Source organism: Paramisgurnus dabryanus, chromosome 10 (assembly GCF_030506205.2).
Source record: "Paramisgurnus dabryanus chromosome 10, PD_genome_1.1, whole genome shotgun sequence".
Taxonomy (NCBI): Eukaryota; Metazoa; Chordata; class Actinopteri; order Cypriniformes; family Cobitidae; genus Paramisgurnus; species Paramisgurnus dabryanus.
This window is the reverse complement of record NC_133346.1, coordinates 31,583,619-31,605,688: the sequence shown is the minus strand read 5'-3', so window position 1 is coordinate 31,605,688 and position 22,070 is coordinate 31,583,619.

The window sequence follows — 22,070 nt, the reverse complement described above, 5'->3', positions numbered from 1 at the left end:
ATATTGTTAATTAAAGCTGTTTTATACACCTTTCTGTTATAAATGTTTTAAAAAATATATTAGTATTCTTATATATTAAGAATAACAATATGATACATTTATATTGCGCTAAAATGCGTTACATATGGAAAGAGGAATTATTCTCAACCACCACCAATAAAGTTTAAACATTATTCTTTAGAAAAACGCCTCCGAAGTGTTGAGTTTATGAATATTTACACTTACAATATATACTTTGTGAAATGTGTGTTTAAAATAATAAATTTAATAACTGTAAAGACAAACACGCCGCATTGCATGATTTTATAAATACCGAGGTCCATATAAGTATTTTCCAGGGCATGCACCCCAGGAAAAAAAGCTTCTTATTTCCCTGCTCTACATATATGAATTTTAATACATCAGAAAACCAAAGAATCAAATACCTATAGATTTCAAACCATGCCAGTATGCAGAAGACTTGTGTTGGTCATTAGGAATACATTGTAATAATTATTTTACCATCCTGGGCACACTGCTGCACACTTTCTCTTCTTTTGTTATTTATTTAACTTTAATGACTTCAACAGGTACTGTTTATTAGGCTTTAAGACTGAATGCAATAAAATGTTCAAGCCAAAATATGAACATTTAAACTCCGTGCACGCGCGCTACGGGTGGATGAAGCGTTGTACCGCGCACGTGATGCATCGCGTTTTCAAGTTCAAGCTTAGCAGAAGTCCAGTGCAACACAGGGAATCTAATCATTATACAGTTAAAAACATATCTTCAAGAATTAAAGGGTGGCGTGGAATGTTGTCAATAAACATGCTGAATAACGGAAAGTGAATTACTGGAGGGAGAGAAAGCAGCGCATTAAATTTGGACACCCAAGTGCTCAGCGGCATTAATGTTTCTTGTCCTGTCACCTTGACAGTCACTACGGTTTCATATTTCTCGTCAATAAACTGCTGTATAATAGTCAGCGTTTGATTACTTACATCTCTCTTGCACTTCCACTAACTGCGCATCTGACCTCTGTGTTGCACCTCTGTCTGCCTGGTTTGATTTTATTGGTCATCTCGGTTTCATTTTGACTTTATCTTACTTAATAGACCCTTTAACTGTTTGTACACCATGTTGACATGGCACCGTATGCGTACTAGAAATTGTCAAGGATTTCCGTATACCTACTAAAAATAGCGCGAGGATGCGTAACAGCATGGTTTTGTGACATTTTTAAACTTTTAGTCATAATATAGATGTGAAGCACTGACCATTAGAATGCCACACTTGCTACCTTAGCGGGTTGAAATACATATTAGGCAATATACTTCCTGCCGAACTGCGCGATCCGATCGGCGTATGAATTTCTATGAAATCAAATTACTATAGTGACGCGAAAGTGACTGGGGAGCAGACTGGTGTTGCGCCACAAGTGAGTGACAGCAAAGTACCGCGAGAGAGACTCCAGCTATCACATGGAGAAATCTGCTTTGAATCGCTCTCGCGGTACTTTGACATCACCATGAGGTCTGCTTAGCGCCAAATGAAGTCGAACCTGCAGTGTAGCTGCTCACTCGACACTGTAAACAAACAGTCCATGTGGAGAAGAGAACGACGAGTCGAGCAGTGCACAACATAAAATCCATAGAGTTTACAACGCACATGTGAGTAAACAACATTTAAATAATCAGTCCAGTTTATTACTTTATCTGGAGGTAAGGCTCCAAATACAATAAAATAAGCCCGTAATTATATCCTGATGGTTTTATCTTTCTGTATGTTTGCTTGTGCTTCACAGTGTTAAACTTTCCTTCTCTGTGTTAATTTATATATCTACGTTCAAGATGTATATGATCTTAAACTTCTGTGAGGAAATTCATGTCTGCGTTGATGTTCAGTTCAGACTTGCAAATTAAAGATCATTTTCTTCACTTTGGTTTGGGTGTCTAATATGCTACATTATGGTCTTGTAATAATAATTAAGTAAAAGCCTATTTTCATTTTTAAACAATGCTTATATTATATGCAAAAAAAGCTTTTATATCAATGACTATGCAAATGAGAGTAACTTCATGGTCATCTTAAATGTGTATTATGGTAATTAAAAACATTTACACCATTAAATTAAACATGGTAATGTTATCAATAGTTGTCAGATAATAGCTATTGAAAGAGTGGATATTTTTCTCCTTCAATCCAAGTGTTTGCCACGGATTGAAGATTGTAAACAGTTTATTTAATTTTAATTAACAGTTGAGTAACTTTTGGCCCTGGGTTAGATGTTGATTAACACTAAACCAGTCTAAAAATCAGTCCAGTTTCCCCAGCTGTAAACCCATTGGCTGTTAAAGTCTTTTTTTTTTCTTATAATAAACTGACATGTTGATAACACATTCAGTTTATGTGTTTATGAGTACACTTTCAGAATGCTCTTAGTTACATGAATATCTATACTGTATGCATCTGTGAGTGTGGTGGTGCTTATGGGCTAGGACGAGTGAGCATAAGGGTGAGAGGGAAAAATCACAGTATACTCACTACAAAAATCTAGACTACACCACTGGACGGAGGTATGGCAAGAATCAGCAGTGAAGCAACCCACCCATTACACAAAAAATGCACACGGCCGCGCCGGTCTCAGTGTGTCTGCATCTATGAAAAAAATGTGCACCACCTGCATGCAGAGAGCACGCGCGCTGCCTGCACGACATCCAATCACTGCAGTCCCACGTTGGTTTGGATGTTGGGACCGTACCAGTACAGCTCAGCAGTGGTGTAGTCTACTAGGAATTGTAAAGGATTTCCGTATACCCGCTAAAAATAGCGTGAGGATGCGTAACAGCATGGTTTTGTGACATTTCAAACTTTTTGTAATAGTGAAGCACTGACCATTAGCATGCTACACTTGCTACTTTAGCGGGTTGAAATGCATATACATATTAGGCTATATATTTGGTGTGTTTGACTTTCTGCCGAACTGCGCGATCCGATCGGCATATGAAATCACTAATAGCGGCGCGAAAGTGACTGGGGAGCAGAGTGGTGACAGCAAAGTACCGCGAGAGCGATTCAAAGCGGATTTATCCACGTGATAACTGGAATCGCTCTCGCGGTACTTTGACATCACCAAGAGATCTATACCACTGCAGCTAAGGCACTACATTGACATGGCAGAAGGACAGAATGTCATTTTGTTCTGGGCACTCTTCCTTCACTCTTTCAAGTAGCCTTGGCAGTGCCTGCTTCTAGTGCTACAGTGGAGCGAGTTTTCAGCCATGGTGGCATCATGGCCAATTTGATCTTTTGAAAATGCAATGCAGTATAGGGGCCTCCCTCCACCTGTCCACAGCATGCATTTTATTTCTGTTGTAAGAGGACTTGACATGACTCGAAACTAAAATGGTAGGACTTTGGACTCGACTTGAGACTTGTTGGCTTTGACTTTTGACTCGACTTGGGACTTGCCTCATCTTTGACATGACTTGACTCGGGACTCGAGGGCAAAGACTTACTTGTGACTTGCATAACAATGACTTTGTCCCACCTCTGCTTATAGCTAGACGTCACATGCCGATTGGTCTGCGCTGCGCAGCAAGAAGCCACACGAGCGCTGAGCGTTGAGTCAAATTATAAGGCGAGCGTAAGAAAATGACAGAGGTCTGGTCAGGGAATTAACCCAACACAAAAGTGAAAATGATAGCAATGACTCTTTAGATAAGATCTATAGACATGCACATTTGTCTGGAGAAAAGGACAATTTGATATCCAAAATAGTGTCCAACATAATACTTACTCTATCAATATACTCAAATAAGTAGGGCCTACATGCACTGCTATCAAACGTGATGTGTTTTTGGTGTTGTAATCTGGAACTTGGTGTATATCAAATGTGTTTGTTAAATGTCTCCACATGGAAATGGAATGCCCTCCCCCCGCACAGTCCTGCAATGAGAACCAGAAAAAACGGTTTCTAACCATTTTATTTACATGTGAATAGTGAGAGCACCCCCCCAGGAGCTGTAGCAGGGTTTTTGCGGGGTCTTTATAAGCTTAAGCCAGGACTTAGTTTAAATAGGAAATATAACTAGTTTTAACAAACATGCCTTACTAAAAACATTATTTGTCTGCATTTTGAGGCAAAAAAGGGCATGGCCGCCCGGACCTCGGTAATTTTCTGACGCGTGTCTTATTTGACTCAATGCTCAGCGCTCGTTTGACGACTTGCGGCGCCACGCAGCCCGATCGGACGGCATGTGACGTCTTAGCACCGCGAGACAGTAGGCCTACAGTATGCTTTTGAATAGATCTCGCGGTAGTGGGATGTCACAGGCCAACGGGTTTGCGCTGCGCCCCATTAAGTAAGATAAAGTGAAAATTATTCCTAGATGACCAATAAAATCATACCAGGCAGACAGCAAAGGAGGAAGGATACCTCAGTTAGTGGAAGTAATAGGTTAAATTGGGCCGCAGCTCCGCCTCCTCGGGTCCACAACACACCTTGCCGGAGCTCCGGTCCGTCTCCTTCAGCAACAGGGTTTGACGCAAAGGGAATAATAACGTTTTCATTCATAGGCTTCAAACTCGTGCTTGCGGGGCACCCTCGATAAAAATCTTTTTGAGAAAATCATGCTTCTCAGAGGTCCACTGTGTTTTTAATCCCGTCTGAATCGGCCATGTCTGTGTTTTTCTCTGACGACCTCTGTAATCTGTAAATTTCAGAGCATTTTACCTACTGTTTCACGCCGAACTCAGAGGTCATCTGAGAAATGTAATTCCGTCCGGATGAAGACGTGTTTGCTCGCAATATATTTTGGCAAACGTGATCTGCCGACAGGTCTCACTAACGCACGTATAGACTATTGTACTTAATTCCTGAATCCCATTCATTCAGATAGCCTATGGATTTTTTTCCATTCGGCGGAATAAAATAATTAAATTAAGACGAGCTGAATATCATACACTGTTAAGACTGGACAAAACCGTTAGTTTTGTAGGTGTTCAGCTTGGGAGTTATAATCGGTTTAACCAAAAATGGGAATAATAATACAACAGAATATTTGGAATTGGGGCAAGCAGAACATGAATTCACAAATCACAAAAAATGTAAAATTAGATAAATTAGTTAATGATATTGCGCAAATGCTCTCGGTCTCTTCAAGGTCTACGCGAATTAGAGGTTTGTTATAAGACTCCGTTATACATCACGTCTCTTCTAATTGCACAGAAAAAATGAATCAAATGATGCGCATTTAAGTCGGATTTTTATGGAGAATAGGCTTTGTGACCGTTTAACCCCACGTGGACCGAACAAGAAACGTATGCTTTCATGGAGTCCGTGTATGACATCTCCTTTATTTAGTTTTACATATTTTTATTTATATGCATTTAATAATACCGTAAGATCATAATGTATACACTGTAAAAATGATTCAGTGGCTTTGTAAATGTAGGCTATTTTTTTTTTTAGTTAGACAAACCCAAATAAATGACTAGAAATAGATATTTTGTTTAAAATGTACATATTTTATTTGATGTATACGCCTTAATAATATAAGTATTTAATTTACAGATTATTTTAATCAATATATTTGATAAGGTCAGAATTATATATTTAAGTTTTTGAAACTGTAATAATTGCTTTCTTCAAATTAATATTATTTGCATTTAACATCAACTTAAAAAAATGTACGTTTACGCCTAACTTGAACTATGATGTACTTACTATTTTTACATTGATATTATTTGAGTAAATGTAGGCAAAAAAATTAATTAATAATAAGGAGAACAAATGTTAATTTTAAAAAATCCCATATAGCCAACAGGTTTTAATCAGCAACAGAGAAACTGCGCCTTTTGCCGATGAAAAACACCTCATAAACTCCTCGAATTTATGAATTATTACACTCACAATATGATTTAATTTACTTACTACAACACGGCTCTTCTAATTGCACAGAAAAAATGAATCAAATGATGCGCATTTAAGTCGGATTTTTATGGAGAATAGGCTTTGTGACCGTTTAACCCCACGTGGACCGAACAAGAAACGTATGCTTTCATGGAGTCCGTGTATGACATCTCCTTTATTTAGTTTTACATATTTTTATTTATATGCATTTAATAATACCGTAAGATCATAATGTATACACTGTAAAAATGATTCAGTGGCTTTGTAAATGTAGGCTATTTTTTTTTTAGTTAGACAAACCCAAATAAATGACTAGAAATAGATATTTTGTTTAAAATGTACATATTTTATTTGATGTATACGCCTTAATAATATAAGTATTTAATTTACAGATTATTTTAATCAATATATTTGATAAGGTCAGAATTATATATTTAAGTTTTTGAAACTGTAATAATTGCTTTCTTCAAATTAATATTATTTGCATTTAACATCAACTTAAAAAAATTTACGTTTACGCCTAACTTGAACTATGATGTACTTACTATTTTTACATTGATATTATTTGAGTAAATGTAGGCAAAAAAATTAATTAATAATAAGGAGAACAAATGTTAATTTTAAAAAATCCCATATAGCCAACAGGTTTTAATCAGCAACAGAGAAACTGCGCCTTTTGCCGATGAAAAACACCTCATAAACTCCTCGAATTTATGAATTATTACACTCACAATATGATTTAATTTACTTACTACAACACGGCTCTTCTAATTGCACAGAAAAAATGAATCAAATGATGCGCATTTAAGTCGGATTTTTATGGAGAATAGGCTTTGTGACCGTTTAACCCCACGTGGACCGAACAAGAAACGTATGCTTTCATGGAGTCCGTGTATGACATCTCCTTTATTTAGTTTTACATATTTTTATTTATATGCATTTAATAATACCGTAAGATCATAATGTATACACTGTAAAAATGATTCAGTGGCTTTGTAAATGTAGGCTATTTTTTTTTTTGTTAGACAAACCCAAATAAATGACTAGAAATAGATATTTTGTTTAAAATGTACATATTTTATTTGATGTATACGCCTTAATAATATAAGTATTTAATTTACAGATTATTTTAATCAATATATTTGATAAGGTCAGAATTATATATTTAAGTTTTTGAAACTGTAATAATTGCTTTCTTCAAATTAATATTATTTGCATTTAACATCAACTTAAAAAAATGTACGTTTACGCCTAACTTGAACTATGATGTACTTACTATTTTTACATTGATATTATTTGAGTAAATGTAGGCAAAAAAATTAATTAATAATAAGGAGAACAAATGTTAATTTTAAAAAATCCCATATAGCCAACAGGTTTTAATCAGCAACAGAGAAACTGCGCCTTTTGCCGATGAAAAACACCTCATAAACTCCTCGAATTTATGAATTATTACACTCACAATATGATTTAATTTACTTACTACAAAAATATAACTCATTATACAAATTTATTCAACACCATTGCACACTTTATATCGAGTTTCATACCATGTAAAGGAAAACATGATAATATAAAAAGTACAGTAATGCAGAAAAGCGCATTACAACCATGTTCCAGCTATTAAAAACGTTCAGATGCAAAAATGAACTAAATGTACAATTAGATAAACTAGTTAATGATATTGCGCAAATGCTCTCGGTCTCTTCAAGGTCTACGCGAATAGAGGTTTGTTATAAGACTCAGTTATACATCACGTCTCTTCTAATTGCACAGAAAAAATGAATCAAGTGATCCGCATTTTAGTCGGATTTTTATGGAGAATAGGCTATGTGACCGTTTAACCCACGTGGACCGAACAAGAAAACGTATCCTTTCATGGAGTCCGTGTATGACATCTCTTTTATTTAGTTTTACATATTTTATTTATATGCATTTAATAATACCGTAAGATCACAATGTATACACTGTAAAAAATGATTCAGTGGCTTTGTAAATGTAGGCTATCTAAAATAAATGATTAAAGTAACTTAATAAAATCTTTTAATGTCAGTTATGTGTTTTTTTTAGTTAGACAAACCAAAATTAATGACTAGAATTAGATATTTTGTTTAAAATGTACATATTTTATTTGATGTATACGCCTTAATAATATAAGTATTTAATTTACAGATTATTTTAATCAATATATTTGATAATTTCAGAATTATATATTTAAGTTTTTAAACCTGTAATAATTGCTTTCTTCAAATTAATATTATTTGTATTTAACAACAACTTAAAAAAAATGTACGTTTTACGCCTAACTTGAACTATGATTTACTTACTATTTTTACATTGATATTATTTGAGTAAATGTAGGCAAATAAATAAAATAATAAGTAGAACAAATGTTAATTTTAAAAAATCCCATATAGCCAACGGGTTTTAATCAGCAACAGAGAAACTGCGCCTTTTGCTGATGACAAACACCTCAGAAACTCCTCGAATTGAATATTTACACTTACAACATGATTTTATTTACTTACTACAAAATATAACACATTATAGAAATTTATTCAACATCATTGCACACTTTATATCGAGTTTCATACCATGTAAAGGAAAACATGATAATATAAAAAGTACAATAATGCGGAAAAGCGCATTACAACCATGTTCCAGCTATTAAAAACGTTCAGATGCAAAGATAAACTAAATGTACAATTAGATAAACTAGTTAATGATATTGCGCAAATGCTCTCGGTTTCTTCAAAGGTCTTTGCGAATTATTTTGTTATAAGACTCCGTTATCATCACGTCTCTTCTACTGTAAGTGTACACAAAAAAAATAAGACGAATGATCCGCGTTTAAGTCAGATTTTTATGAAGAATATTTGACTGTTTATGTAACTGGCAAAAGAAAACTTCGCCAACCAAATGTTTGTCAAAAAGCTTGCATGTGACATCAAAGTACTGCCAATGCACCAAGAATCCCTGTCATGTTACTTCGATATCATATAGTATGCTTAAAGCATAAAGTCGAGCACACATTGTCGTCAGTATGCCCTACTGTACTTGAAACACGACTGCCCTCTACAGGTTTTTTATTTCCTGCGTCCCCCACCGAATCACCCTTCTGCGGGATCTCGCAGAATTTCGGAAGTGCTCGCGGCATTCTGCTTTCAGAGACGCGCATTTTTAAAGGCCACATCTGTAAGTCACAGTGTAAAACGTGGTATTTCCTGCTGCCTCTAGGAGGCACTATGACTGTTACTGAATTATGCCATGTGTTGATGTGTTCAGGCCGGGACCCTTATCAAACGTGTGAAGTCGGGGACAGATCTGACATTGTATGCCTGAATTACAAAAACTTCCTGTTTTATGGTGAAACATCACACTTTGCCAGGCCACCACGGACACACCTTTCAACGAAAAGTCAAGATCTTCGCAATTTATCATCGCAAAGGGCTTAAGATCAGTCTGACCAGATATGATTATGATTAAATCTTTAAGAGCAGTAAATCATGGCGTAAAACATGGCATTTCCTGCTGCATCTAGGTGTCGCTATGACTGAAGCTGAATTTTGGCATTGAAATGTGTTCAGGCCAGGACCCTTATCAAACATGTGAACCGTGGGTCAGATTGAACATTGTATGCCCGAGTTAGAACAACATCTTGTTTCATGGCTAAAACGCTGAAATTTGTCAGGCCACCATGGACACACCCTCCAACGAAAAGTCAAAAGCTCCGCAATTTAACATTGCAAAGGCCTTTAGATGATACTGACCAAATATGATGATGATCGGATTAAATCACTAGGAGGAGTTCATTAAAGTACGAAGCCTGGAAATGCCAAAATTTGCACAGAAATCACAGCGAAAATTCAAAATGGCCGACTTCCTGTGGGGTTTAGAGCCTGGTTCCAAGGGACTTTTTTGTAGATCTTGAGGTGATAGATGACCCTACCAAATTTCGTATCTGTACGTTTTTCGTAGCGGGAGGGTTGTTATTTTGAAATTTTGCAGGTGGCGCTATTGAGCCATTTCTACACGCCCACTTATGACGCCTATACCACATGTAAATTTTCGTCACTTCTGACGTGTGTGCAAAGTTTCATGAGTTTTCGAGCATGTTTAGGCCCTCAAAAATGCGATTCATTTTGGAGAAGAAAAAGCAGAAGAAACTGAGCAAAAACAATAGGGCTTTGCACCCACGGTGCAGGCCATTCTGGCCTGCTCCTCTGTGCTCGGGCCCTAATAATAACTCCTTGAAGAACAATAGGGTCCTCACACCCCGGTGTGCTCGGGCCCTAATTACTGTGTATTCAGACCGCCACCGGCGAGAGCATCAAAATGGCTGGAAGTCATTTTTTTTCAATGAGAGCCGGCGGCGACCTCCGGCGAGCAGCGGCGCGGCGCGTTATGTACAGCGTGAGCGTCGAGGAGAGTTGAAATCAGCTCAACTTTATGGTAATGAGATATGACGCGGTTCAGCGGCAACCAATCGGAAGGCGGAAATGTTCGGCGGCAACCAATCGGAAGGCGGAAACCTCCGCCTGAGAGGAGTTCAGAGAATGCATTCGAGCGTCAGAGCGTCCACTACAACTTTTCTTTAGCGTCGTTGTCAGGGCAGCCAGAGCTTTTATTGACGCTCTCACCGGTGGCGGTCTGAATGCACAGTTAGACTATATCATAACGAGCGATTTCATATGCACTTATGTAATATTTTGATTTCTGCAGTAGCTAACAAAACATGACGGGCTAACTCTAGAAAGAACTGCTTAAAAGATATTTACTGCTTACACAAACCTGCAGTTCAGTTGTTTTAACTACCAAGCAACTACCTCAGGCAATCAAGAAATTAATTTTTGTATTTTTATCCTTATGCAACATTTATCTGTAAAATATGACCGTATTCAGTACTCTGATTTGCTGATGTGATTCTCAACTTAATCAATTAAAATCACTAAAGAGAAACCACTAATTTTTTGCCAGCATGTGATGATGTGAGGTGCTTTATTAGATCAGAATTACTTGCTACAGATGTGAAGAGACTTTCTTCATGGGCATAAGTTGCACGTTCATATTCATTCTTGCCTTTCACCTCAACGATGGAAAAGTAACGTTAGTGCTTTTTATACTTTGTGCTTGCGTGTGTCACAAGGTGACGATCTTTTTTGGGGCGGAACCAAAAGTTGGGAAAGTTTGGTTCCGCCCGGATGTTTCCGCCCAGACCGGGGAGAGGAAACACCGGACATCCGGCAGCATCGAAAAGGGCTGTAATCAGTGGATTAAGCACAGCTGTGTGTCGTTAAGGAGATCGCCGGGTGATTGGACGACTGGAGTACACGGAGGAGTACTTAAGAGCAGTTAAATCACAGTTGGACAAGTTTAGTGTGTGCTGAGGTGCGGAGCTGTGCTCGTAAATAGACATTGGTGGCTGTCTACATTTTCTCTCTCTCTCGTTTGCAGTCTGCGGTGAAAACGCTGGAGTTAAAGGAAAACCCTACGGGTAGAAGAAACATTGGTCTAAGTGGCACATTTAAAGGAGTAAAGCAGGAAGGAAACCGAGTTTGTTTTGCAACGTAAACAAAGGCAGACCGCTGTGAGTATCAACTCTTGTGTTGAGCAACGTGTAAAACTAATCTGTGCAATTGTTGGATACCTCCAGGAGAAGGAGGGCGGCCCTACCCCTGAAACAGCGTGGTGGGTGAGCTGCAGAAGCGTCCATCCGAGCAGCCACAGCAACGGACTATTATTCAGGTCGTATTTCCATCGCCCTCATCCAGCCCAAGTGAAGTGGAGGACGTCGGGCGTCCCTTGTTGTGTACACCGATAGTGTGATGAGTGAGTCTTTGTAATTAGCAAACTTTTCACGTTGAAGTGGTGCTGTGTATTTGCTGTGGGTTGCTGTGTGTCTTGTCAGACGAAACCCCGCATCATCCATTTTCACTGAGCAAGGGACAGAGAGGCTAACGACCCCAGGAATTACCAGCTATTATACGCAGTGTGCTGTTTGGAGTGTGAAGTGACGCAGATTAAGAGCTGTCAGCGAGTGTGAGTACGAAATTGGATTATTTGCATTGAAAACTTACCTGTGTCTGCCCTTGTCGCAGAGTCAGAGGCGAAAGAGTTCCGCCGCCCCGTGGTCTCTACAAAGGGGCGCCCCTGTCCAGTATTCGATCGCCCTACGGGTAGTGAGGATAGGGCAGCGCTCGACCCGGTGAGGCGGTGTGTCATCTTCGCCCCTATGTTTGACCTGTGGAGAAACAGAAGAACGAGAGTGAACATTAGGAGAACAAACTGTGGAGAGCTATACCTACCAAGAGCTGTAAGCAGCAGAACAGCTGCCACCTGTGGAGGAAAGGGAGAACGAGGGCGAACATTAGGAGAACAAACTGTGGAAGGCTATACATACCGAGAGCTGTAAACAGCAGGGCCGGTGAGAAGTCTCCGAAGTCCAAGTTAACAGTGCTTTGTGTCCCAGCGGCCACCTGTGGAGAAAAAGGAGAACGAGAGTGAACATTAGGAGAACAGACTGTGGAAACCTATACCTACCAAGAGCTGTAACCAGCAGAGCAGGTGAGAGTATCCAAAGTCTCAGTTAACAGTGCTTTTGTGTCCCAGCTGTCGCCTGTGGAGAGAAAGGAGAACGAGAGTGAACATTAGGAGAACAGGCCGTGGAAAGCTAAACCTACTAAGAGCTGTTAACAGCAGAGCAGGAGAGGAGCATCCAAAGTCCAAGCTAACAGTGCTTTTGTGTCCCAGCTGCCATCTGTGCAGAAAAAGGAGAAAGAGAGTGAACGTACGACGGAGAAACGTGAAGGCACGTGGGGCGAAGACCCCCTGCCGAACAGAGAAAGGTACGCAGATAGCGAAAAGTCCACTTACCAGTCACACTGCTTTTACTCTGCCTCCAGGAAGGAAGAAGGAGGGCGCCACCAGGGGCGTAGCAAGCTTTTTAAAAGTGTGGGGGATGGATATATATCATTTTAAATTTGATATTAACGCACCAGAAACACGCGTATGTGCACCTGGGATGGAATTAAGCACCACCCATGACACAAACACAGCCTCTCTTCCTTCATAGACCTCTTTCACAAACTGTAACATTCATTTTTCATTGCTCACCTGTGAAACTTTGTGTCTCTCTCTCTCTTTAAACTGATGCCTCCAGCAACCTCATCTCCTAAACAAGGTGATAAAGGAATAAGGCTCTGGTACTAGCAAACCTTATTGAAACTTGAAAAGTAATATATTAAATTAATGCAAAAATATATAATGGTAATAGGCTACTGTTGTTTAATGTCAACATTTATCAACGTCCAGCTTTCAACTTCACTTACATGATTTCTCTTGAAAAAGGTGTCAATCTTCTCCTGCCTCTTTCTGTTCTGTAACGTTATCTTATTGATACTGCGTGACAAATAGATAATGGTAAGCTCGATAGTGACATGGGTCTGACAGGACTGTGACTGCTAGATTTTGCTACTTGTGCCCTGAAAAGCTTTTTCTCTGGTGGTCTAAATGATGTAACAATTTACGTTTTTACATTAAAATAATATAGGCTACACTTTTCTTTCATTGTTTGTATAAGTTACCTGTTGGAGAACTATGTCATCATTTCTCATTGTTTTCTCCTCAACAAGTACAATCATACACAACAGGTAGTATTAACAAAGTATTCAGCTAATCAACAAACAATGCTCAAAATATCAAATCGATTGCAATTTGTCCCTCATCCTCATCAATTCCCTGCCTTCATCACAGGTTATACATTGCATGCCACATTGTCTACATGACCGAATTTAGCCAGCTGCTGAACAATAACCCAATTAGCATTAGTCCCAAACACATATCAAGCTTATTCAAAAACCTCAAAAGCATAGAGTTGATTAAAGTGTTTAATAAAGTTTTTTAAACACTCATTCAAGTAGCCTACCTGAAAAAGGGAGATGTAAATAAACATAAGTTCCCGCCCCCCGTGAGTTACGACTTCAAAACCACGACTCACGACCCTATGCGTTCCAGGCAGCCTGTAACTCGTGTTTTTACAACCTTCTACCGGTGAAAGTGCACTGGAACGGCAGTCAAACCCGTGACTTCCCACCCGTGAACTCGTACTAGATCGATGTACTCCCAGTTCAGAGTCGTGAGTCGTGAATTTGAACTCGTGAGTTACGGGTTACCGGTTGCCTGGAACGCAGCATAAACCCACCAAGAGAGGCGGGACTTAAGGCAGAACAGCCAATCATCAGCCGGTAACACTCAAAGCCGGCGTCATGTTTGAGAGGGGAGGGGGAGAGAATGCAGCGCAGCGCAGCAGACAGAGAGCGGCCAGAGAAACGGAGGAGCGACTTTAATAAGGCGTTCTTGCAAAACTGCATAAAAAGTGTGGGTGTTGAACCCTCTCACCGGGAAAAGTGTGGGTGTTAAAACACCCACATCCCCCACGGGTGCGACGCCCCTGGGCGCCACGGATAGCAGGGACCAGGCCGGAGCCTGACGTTTCCCTCCCCCCGGCTTACGGTGGTCTGGACCCCCGTTGCCCTTTGTCCCTGCCTGCCCGTGGCTGCAGTCTCCCTGGAGGGAGGAGCTAGAGATCCTTTAGTTTTAATTGCCCTTTCCCCATTTCCCTATTCTTTTAAATATTTAAATAAAGTTTGTTTTATTACTTACCTGTTCTCGTGTTGTCTGGTCATTGGGTTGGCTTTGGGGACCTCCTCGAGGTGGAAGTTGAGAAGGGGCGTGGCTTTAGCCAAACATAGCCAGCCCCTGGGTGTGACACGTGCGCTACCTTTGTTTTGAGCTCGTTGTACTTGCCATTGCTCTGTTGTTCCTTCTGTGTAGGGTTGGGAATCATAAGAAATTTTCCGGTTCCGATTCCGGTTCTGCCTAACGATTCCGGTTCCATTAAAATTATTTAACAACTAATAAATAAATAGTGGCAAGGAAAAAAGCACAATACTTAACTGAAACAATCCTTTTTGTGTTTATTACTTATTGTTAAATGAATTTACAGGTTGTCAATGTAAAAAAGAAAAGAAAAATCAACATATTACAGTATTTAGCCATTTTTCCAAGAAAAAAATTAACAATTTTTCTGAAGGAAAATCAACATGTCAGCTTTCTCTGGGAGCATTCTGGACCTCTCCTGGCTTATTGTGTCTCCAGCGGTGGAGAATACCCTCTCTGAAGGAGTAAAAGATGCTTGGACAGACATGTATGATTCAGACAGGTGAAACAGAATAGGCAATGTCTCTCTCTTCTCCCACCACCAAACAGCAGGGTCTTCATAGGTGGGTATTGAGGATATTTCTTTGTAGAAAAGAAGTTCTCTGTCAACTCTCTCATCAACTGACAAGCCACTGCCAGTAGCATTTGGAAGCACAATCCCCTGCAGAGCTTTATCCTCCTTCTCAAACAGAACTGCTAATGGACACTTTTTGACTTTCTTGCAGGGCACTTCCTAAAAAGCAAAAAATTTAGTGTTAGTTAATTAGTAATATGATGAACAAACAATATATGTCCTTGTCAACAACACCAGAAAATGTATCTTTATCATTGTGTGAGTTTGCATTCACCTGTGAAGTGTTGTCCCGTTCTTGCTCATGGTCTTTTTCAGTTCCCTGCTTTTCTGACACCTCCTTTAGAGAGAGCTTTGCATTAAAAGCAAATATTCACACAGTATACATTGTTCCCTGTGTATGTGTGTTTGTGTGAAAGAAAACAACTATACCTTGTTTTGTGCTATTACTGCAGCCAGTTTCACCCTCTCCCAAATGTTGTCTGCAAGTAGCTGATTTTTGAAGCGTGGATCCATCACTGTAGCCTCTTCAAGGAAGTGCCTGATGTCCTCATTCTTTAAGATTAAGATAATACATTAAAAACAAGTTATCTGTAAACGGTACTGAAGTCCTATGCAGTAGTCTGTTATTTTATGATTATCATCATCATGAAATAAGTGTTAAGTGGGTAGTGTATTTTACTGTCTGCTTTACCTGGTACCGCTTGGACAGATCTTCCCAAACCTTTCTCTTGATTCCAGCCACAAAGAGTGTGTCATTCTCTTGCACTTGAAAGTGTTCTTTAAGTTTCTGGAGGATAGGAAGGACTTGGCCACAGGTTGAAGTACTGTCACTCGATACACAAAGAGTGGAAGTGTACATTACACTCATGAGCTTTTTAAACTCCTCTGCTCTTTTGAGGTCTTCGTCAGAGATGCGTTCCAATCTAAAAATTTGCAAACATTAAATCTTGCATCTAATAAATTGTCCGTTTTTTCAATTAAGATTCATCCTTCTACCTGTCCCTCTCCATTGTGCCTCTCAGCCTTGGGTCCATGGAAGCTGCTTGGATGGCAGGATATTGCTCAAGAAATCTGTCTATCATTAGATAGAGTGAATTCCAGCGTGTTTTTACGTCCAGGATTACTGAATGCTGTGGCAGGTCTGAAAAGCAATTAAAAAAATGTATTAAAATAAAATAATAATAAAATAAAACTCATTATTTAATAATATTAAATTACTTACTAAGATGTTGCTTTTCTCGCAAAACGGTCTTGGCCATTGAAGATCTCTTTAGCCATACAATAACACTTCTGATACGTGCACACCATCGAGAGACAGAGTCTATTGAATAGATTTTCTGTGCAGCAATGTTGAGTGTATGTGCAAAGCATGCCATTTTTTTAAGCTGAAGTCTACTGGCAGCTACATTCATGTTTGCAGCATTGTCCACTGTGACTGCAACTATTTTCTCCCTAACTCCAAACTCATCCAAAATTATCTCTATTTCTTGGGCAACATTAGGACCTGTCTGAACGTCATAGACTGCTTTACTTTTTAGGACTGTTTTTCCCTCACTAACAAAATGTAGTGTGACTGTAATGTAGTGGTCCTGTGTAATGCTGGTCCATCCATCACTTGTAATTGCTGCACTGTGGATGTTTTTTAGCGCATCAATTACATTCTGCTTTTCAGTGTCATACCAAGCAGGAATAAGCTGGTTGGCTAAACAGTCTCTAGAGGGTGGGTGGTAGTTGGGGTTAAGACACTTTGTCATCTCCCTAAAATAAAGAAAAATTAAATATTATGTTTAAATGAACACCCCTGAACCTGTATTATATATTCTCTCTCTCTGTCTCTGCATAAAAGCTAGTTGTAAATTATATTTGAGTTATTGTTATAGTATATTCTTTACAAGTTATAAATAGTAACTTAGTTAACTTTATAATAAATGGTAGTTCAGCTGCATGCATCTGCCTAAACACTTACCTAAACCATGGGGACTCAACGGTGGCAAAAGAATGTAAACCTTTCACTATAAACTGTGTAACAGCCCTGTGGCACTCATTTATTTTCTCTGTCGTCCTTTTTCCTTTACTCGCTAAAGTAAACGGAGTTACTGTCTCTGACGTTCCAGGAGCGGGTGTGGCGCATTGCGCGGTTTCCGCGCTTGGCGCGCTATGTTCAGCATCTGGGAAAAATCGTACATAATATTGATATGGTATAGTTTATTATATTACTACTGAAACAATACGTTTACCCATCTATGAATTCATACCTGGCGATGGGGACATGCAAGGGGCAGTTGTCTTCCTTAAACAGTCGAAAACACTGCATGGTTTGAGGTTGATTCCGTGGAGCTGTTGAAAATGTTTGGACATATTGCTCGGATAGCCTCCTTTGCAAGTTATTAGCTTATCACAGATGTTACATTTTGCTTCACCATCATTTAACCTTATAAAATGTAGCCACACTTTTGACTTTCTCTTCGCCATGCTTGTGAACAAAAAAATATCTCGCGCAAATCAGTGTAGCGTCACGTCGTGTAACGAGTGAACTTTGAGAGTGTGTTGTGTCTGTGTGTATGAGGGAGAGTGCGTTAACTGGTTGCGCTGCTGGAGGTTGCGGACAACGTAATTTATATTTATGAGGTGAGATATCCATTAAAGGAAACGCTCCAAGCGCTGTGCAGTTTGCACTTCGCACACACATTGCAGAAGAACCGTTTTTGGAACCGAAATGTAGGAATTTCGAACGGTTCCGGGATTTTTCCAAAAAACAGATCCGGTTCTGCATAAGAACCGGTTTTCGGTTCCCAACCCTACTTCTGTGTGACTCGGAAGGGATGGACTGCAGCGCGAGAACCGGTGTTGTGCCGAATTCTGTGACCTATCAAATTCTGTAACTAGAGGTCGCTGTTTAGCAATTTTTCACGCGAGACTGTGTCGGGCGCCCATGCACATTATCATGAGCGCGGCAAGGGAGTTTCTAACTATATACGTGATACGCCCACTGAGCGATGACGTAATTTTACCCTCCGTCGCTCTAGTCTAGCGTATGAATGAAGCAGCCAGACTTCGTGAGAAACGAACGCGCCGATTAAAATAACACGAAATATGTTCTAAAATACCAAAACATCACAAAGGTTTTGTTTTTTTTTACTTGGGGCTGTTGCCATTTAATGTTACACACACAATCTGGTAGAGAGTAACAACAGCTTACCGAAATCTGTGACCTCTCTCTGTTTCATTCAGAATTACAATAATGTTACCCAAATTCAGTCTGGTGATGTCTAATCTCATCTGTAATATATCATCAAATGCATTTTGACCTGATGTTAACACTTACACACATAGAGCAGGCTCACACAAACTGACGGACAGTAACAACAGCTTGCCAAAATCTGTGACCTCTCTCTGTTTCATTCAGAATTACAATCTTTTTTAATAATACATGAAATTTTAATTTGGATAACATTATTGTAATTCTGAATGAAACAGAGAAAGGTCACAGATTTCAGTAAGATTTTGTAACTGTCCGTCAGATTGTGTGACCCTGCTGTATGTTTATTATTGTTAACATCAAGTCAAAATGCTTTATCACAAGTAGATTTACAGACAATGTAATATATTTACACACTAGTACAAAGAATCATTAAATAACTATATAATACTAATTCAGACTAGAGCACAACATTAAATTGTATACTATATGCAAGACTAAGATGATGATAGATTAGTAGAGGTAAAAGTTAACGCAAATTTCAATGGCGACATTGGCTGGAAGGCTCTTCTATTCCCTTTGTCGTCTGGACCGACCATCGCAATTTAGAATATATCCGCTCCGCTAAGAGATTGAACGTACGTCAGGCTCGTTGGGCATTATTTTTCACGCGCTTTGATTTTTCTATCTCTTTCCTCCCCGGTTCTAAGAACTTAAAGCCGGATGCCTTGTCTCGGTTCTTTGATCCCTCGACCTCCCCCACGCCTCCGAAGGAGATTATTTCTCCGGGTCTCGTGGTGGGGTCCGCAGGGTGGGGAATCGAAGGACAGGTTAAGCGCTCATTATCTCGTGTTGCCGTGCCACGAAATTGCCCTAAGGGCTTACTCTTTGTTCCGGTCCCCACACGCTTGGCTGTCCTCCAATGGGGTCACTCATCTAAATTAACTGCCCATCCCGGTGTTAGGGGCACACTTGCGGCTATCCGCCAGCGTTTTTGGTGGCCCACCTTAGATCGTGACGCTCGCCGTTTTATCGCCTCATGTGCTGTTTGCGCTCAAACTAAGGCTGGTAATGCCCCGCCAGCGGGTCTGCTTCGTCCGTTACCTGTCCCTACTCGCCCATGGTCTCACATCGCGCTCGATTTTATCACCGGTCTTCCCCCGTCAAATGGTAACACGGTCATTTTGACGGTGGTTGATCGGTTTTCTAAGTCTGCACACTTTATCCCGCTCACTAAACTCCCCTCTGCCAAGGAGACCGCCCAGATTGTTGTCAATCACGTATTCAAATTACATGGTCTACCCTCTGAAGTAGTTTCTGACAGAGGACCACAATTTACCTCTCTATTCTGGAGAGAGTTTTGTCGCCTTATTGGGGCCACTACCAACCTCTCGTCAGGCTTTCACCCCCAAACCTGTGGTCAAGCTGAACGAGCCAACCAGATAATTGGCCACCTCTTACGTAGTCTTGCGTTTCGTAATCCTTCGTCTTGGTCCGAGCAGCTCCATTGGGCAGAGTACGCGCATAATTCGCTCCCGTCCTCTGCCACGGGACTGTCTCCGTTTCATTGTTGCCTCGGGTACCAGCCTCCTTTATTCTCGTCACAAGAGGTTGATTCTAGATGCCCGAGTGTTCAGACATTTATTTCTCAGTGTAAACGAACCTGGAGAAGGGTGAGATCTGCTCTTTGTCGCTCTCGTAAACGCATGTGCATTACTGCCAATAAGCGTCGGATTAAAAGCCCCCGGTATTCGCCGGGTCAGAGAGTGTGGTTATCCACAGCAAATTTACCTCTCCAGTCTGAATCTCGTAAATTGGCTCCTCGATTTATTGGACCTTTCCCTATCACTAAGATTATTAATCCTGTCGCTGTCAAGCTCCGTCTCCCGTCCAGTCTTCGCCGGGTACATCCCGTGTTCCATGTGTCTTGCATTAAGCCTGCCACCCGCTCGTCCCCTCGCTCCGCACTTTTTGCATTCGTATTGAGGGGTCACCTGTTTACAGAGTCCGCAGAATTTTGGACATGCGTCGTCGGGGGTGTGGGCATCAGTATTTGGTCGATTGGGAGGGATATGGTCCTGAGGAGAGGAGTTGGGTGTCCCCCTGGGACGTCTTGGATCCTTCGCTCATTGATGATTTCCTCCGGTCTCGTCGGGCTTCCCCCTTGGGAGCGCCAGGGGGCGCTCCTTAGTGGGGGGGCACTGTCATGACCGAGTTTCTTTCTCTCTCTTTCTCTACATTCTTATACACACACACACACTCATTAGCCGCTCTCATTATACTCTGCCGCAGCTGTTTCCACTCTCTTCACCTGTATCTCATCTTTTCTCATTTGCTTTGGCTTTATCTATCGTGCCCTGCCTTTGTCCTATTGTCAGATTGTTAAATCCGTGTGAACACGTATACCAAGCTGAGCTATTATACCAAGTATTGTTTCCTGTTCTGTCGTGTCGTGTCCTGTCCGTAGTGAACTGTCATTCATGCTGCCTGCATTTACCACTGGAATTACCCTGCACCCTTTATTATATACTGTTACAGAACTCTGGCGTGTGTGGTGTGTAAGAGGTACCTGTGAGGGGTCTCCGTCTGCCTCCTGCCTCGCCAACCCCCTATACGGGCTGCCTTGAGAAGCCTTGCTGCCACTTTTGTTCTGCTCTGCCACAGAGGACTTTTTAGTTGACATTTACCAGCCATCTGGATATTTTCTGTTCGTCTGAGTCCTTGGTTGATGCCGTTTATTTGCCTGTGGTCAGCTTTAATAAACTCTGTACATTTTTTGCTATTCCTGCGTTTGAGTCCCTCTTTTCCATAACATAAGGAGAGTGTTTGGTAGTTATCTGTTTTTTTGTCCGGATTCCGAACATCACTGCATCCAAATACAGGTCCCAGGTGTTAGGCTTGTCCTTCGCCAGTTTTCTCAGAGCCCTAGGTTCAGACATCACATTGTATGTGAAAACAGTTCAATTGAATTTAAAGGGACACACAACTTAACTTTTATTCAAAATAGGCTCATTTTCCAGCTGCCTTAGACTTAAACATTTGCTTTTTACCGTTTTGGAATCCATTCTGCCGATCTCCAGGTCTGGCGGTACCACTTTTAGCATAGCTTAGTATAATCCATTGAATCCAATTAGACCATTAGCATCAGGCTCAAAAATAACCAAAGAGTTTGGATATTTTTCCTATTTAAAACTTGACTCTTCTGTAGTTACATCATGTACTAAGACCGACGAAAAATTTGATTTTGCAATTTTCTAGGCCGATACGGGAAGGAACTATTCTCTCATTCTGGCATAATAATTAAGTGGAGTATACGGCTTAGTTAATTTTGTTTCATGGACCCTTAATATAAAGCATAACCAATATCATTTATATAGAGCTATATATATATATATATATATATATATATATATATATATATATATATATATATCATACGTCAATGTGAAGACGAGACTGACAAGCACGACAGAAAACAGACGTGTATGTGTGACATTTCTGTGTACGTCTCCATATAAAACAAATGGAGTGTAGGGATGTAGGAAAAGAACTAATAACAATAACCTCTGTATTGTCCCATTAATTTTCTCCACCAATCCGTTGGTTTGAGGATGATAAGGGGTTCACAAGCTTCTTTTAATCCCCAAAAAGTCACACACATCTCTGTTTATCTGAAAATACAAAAT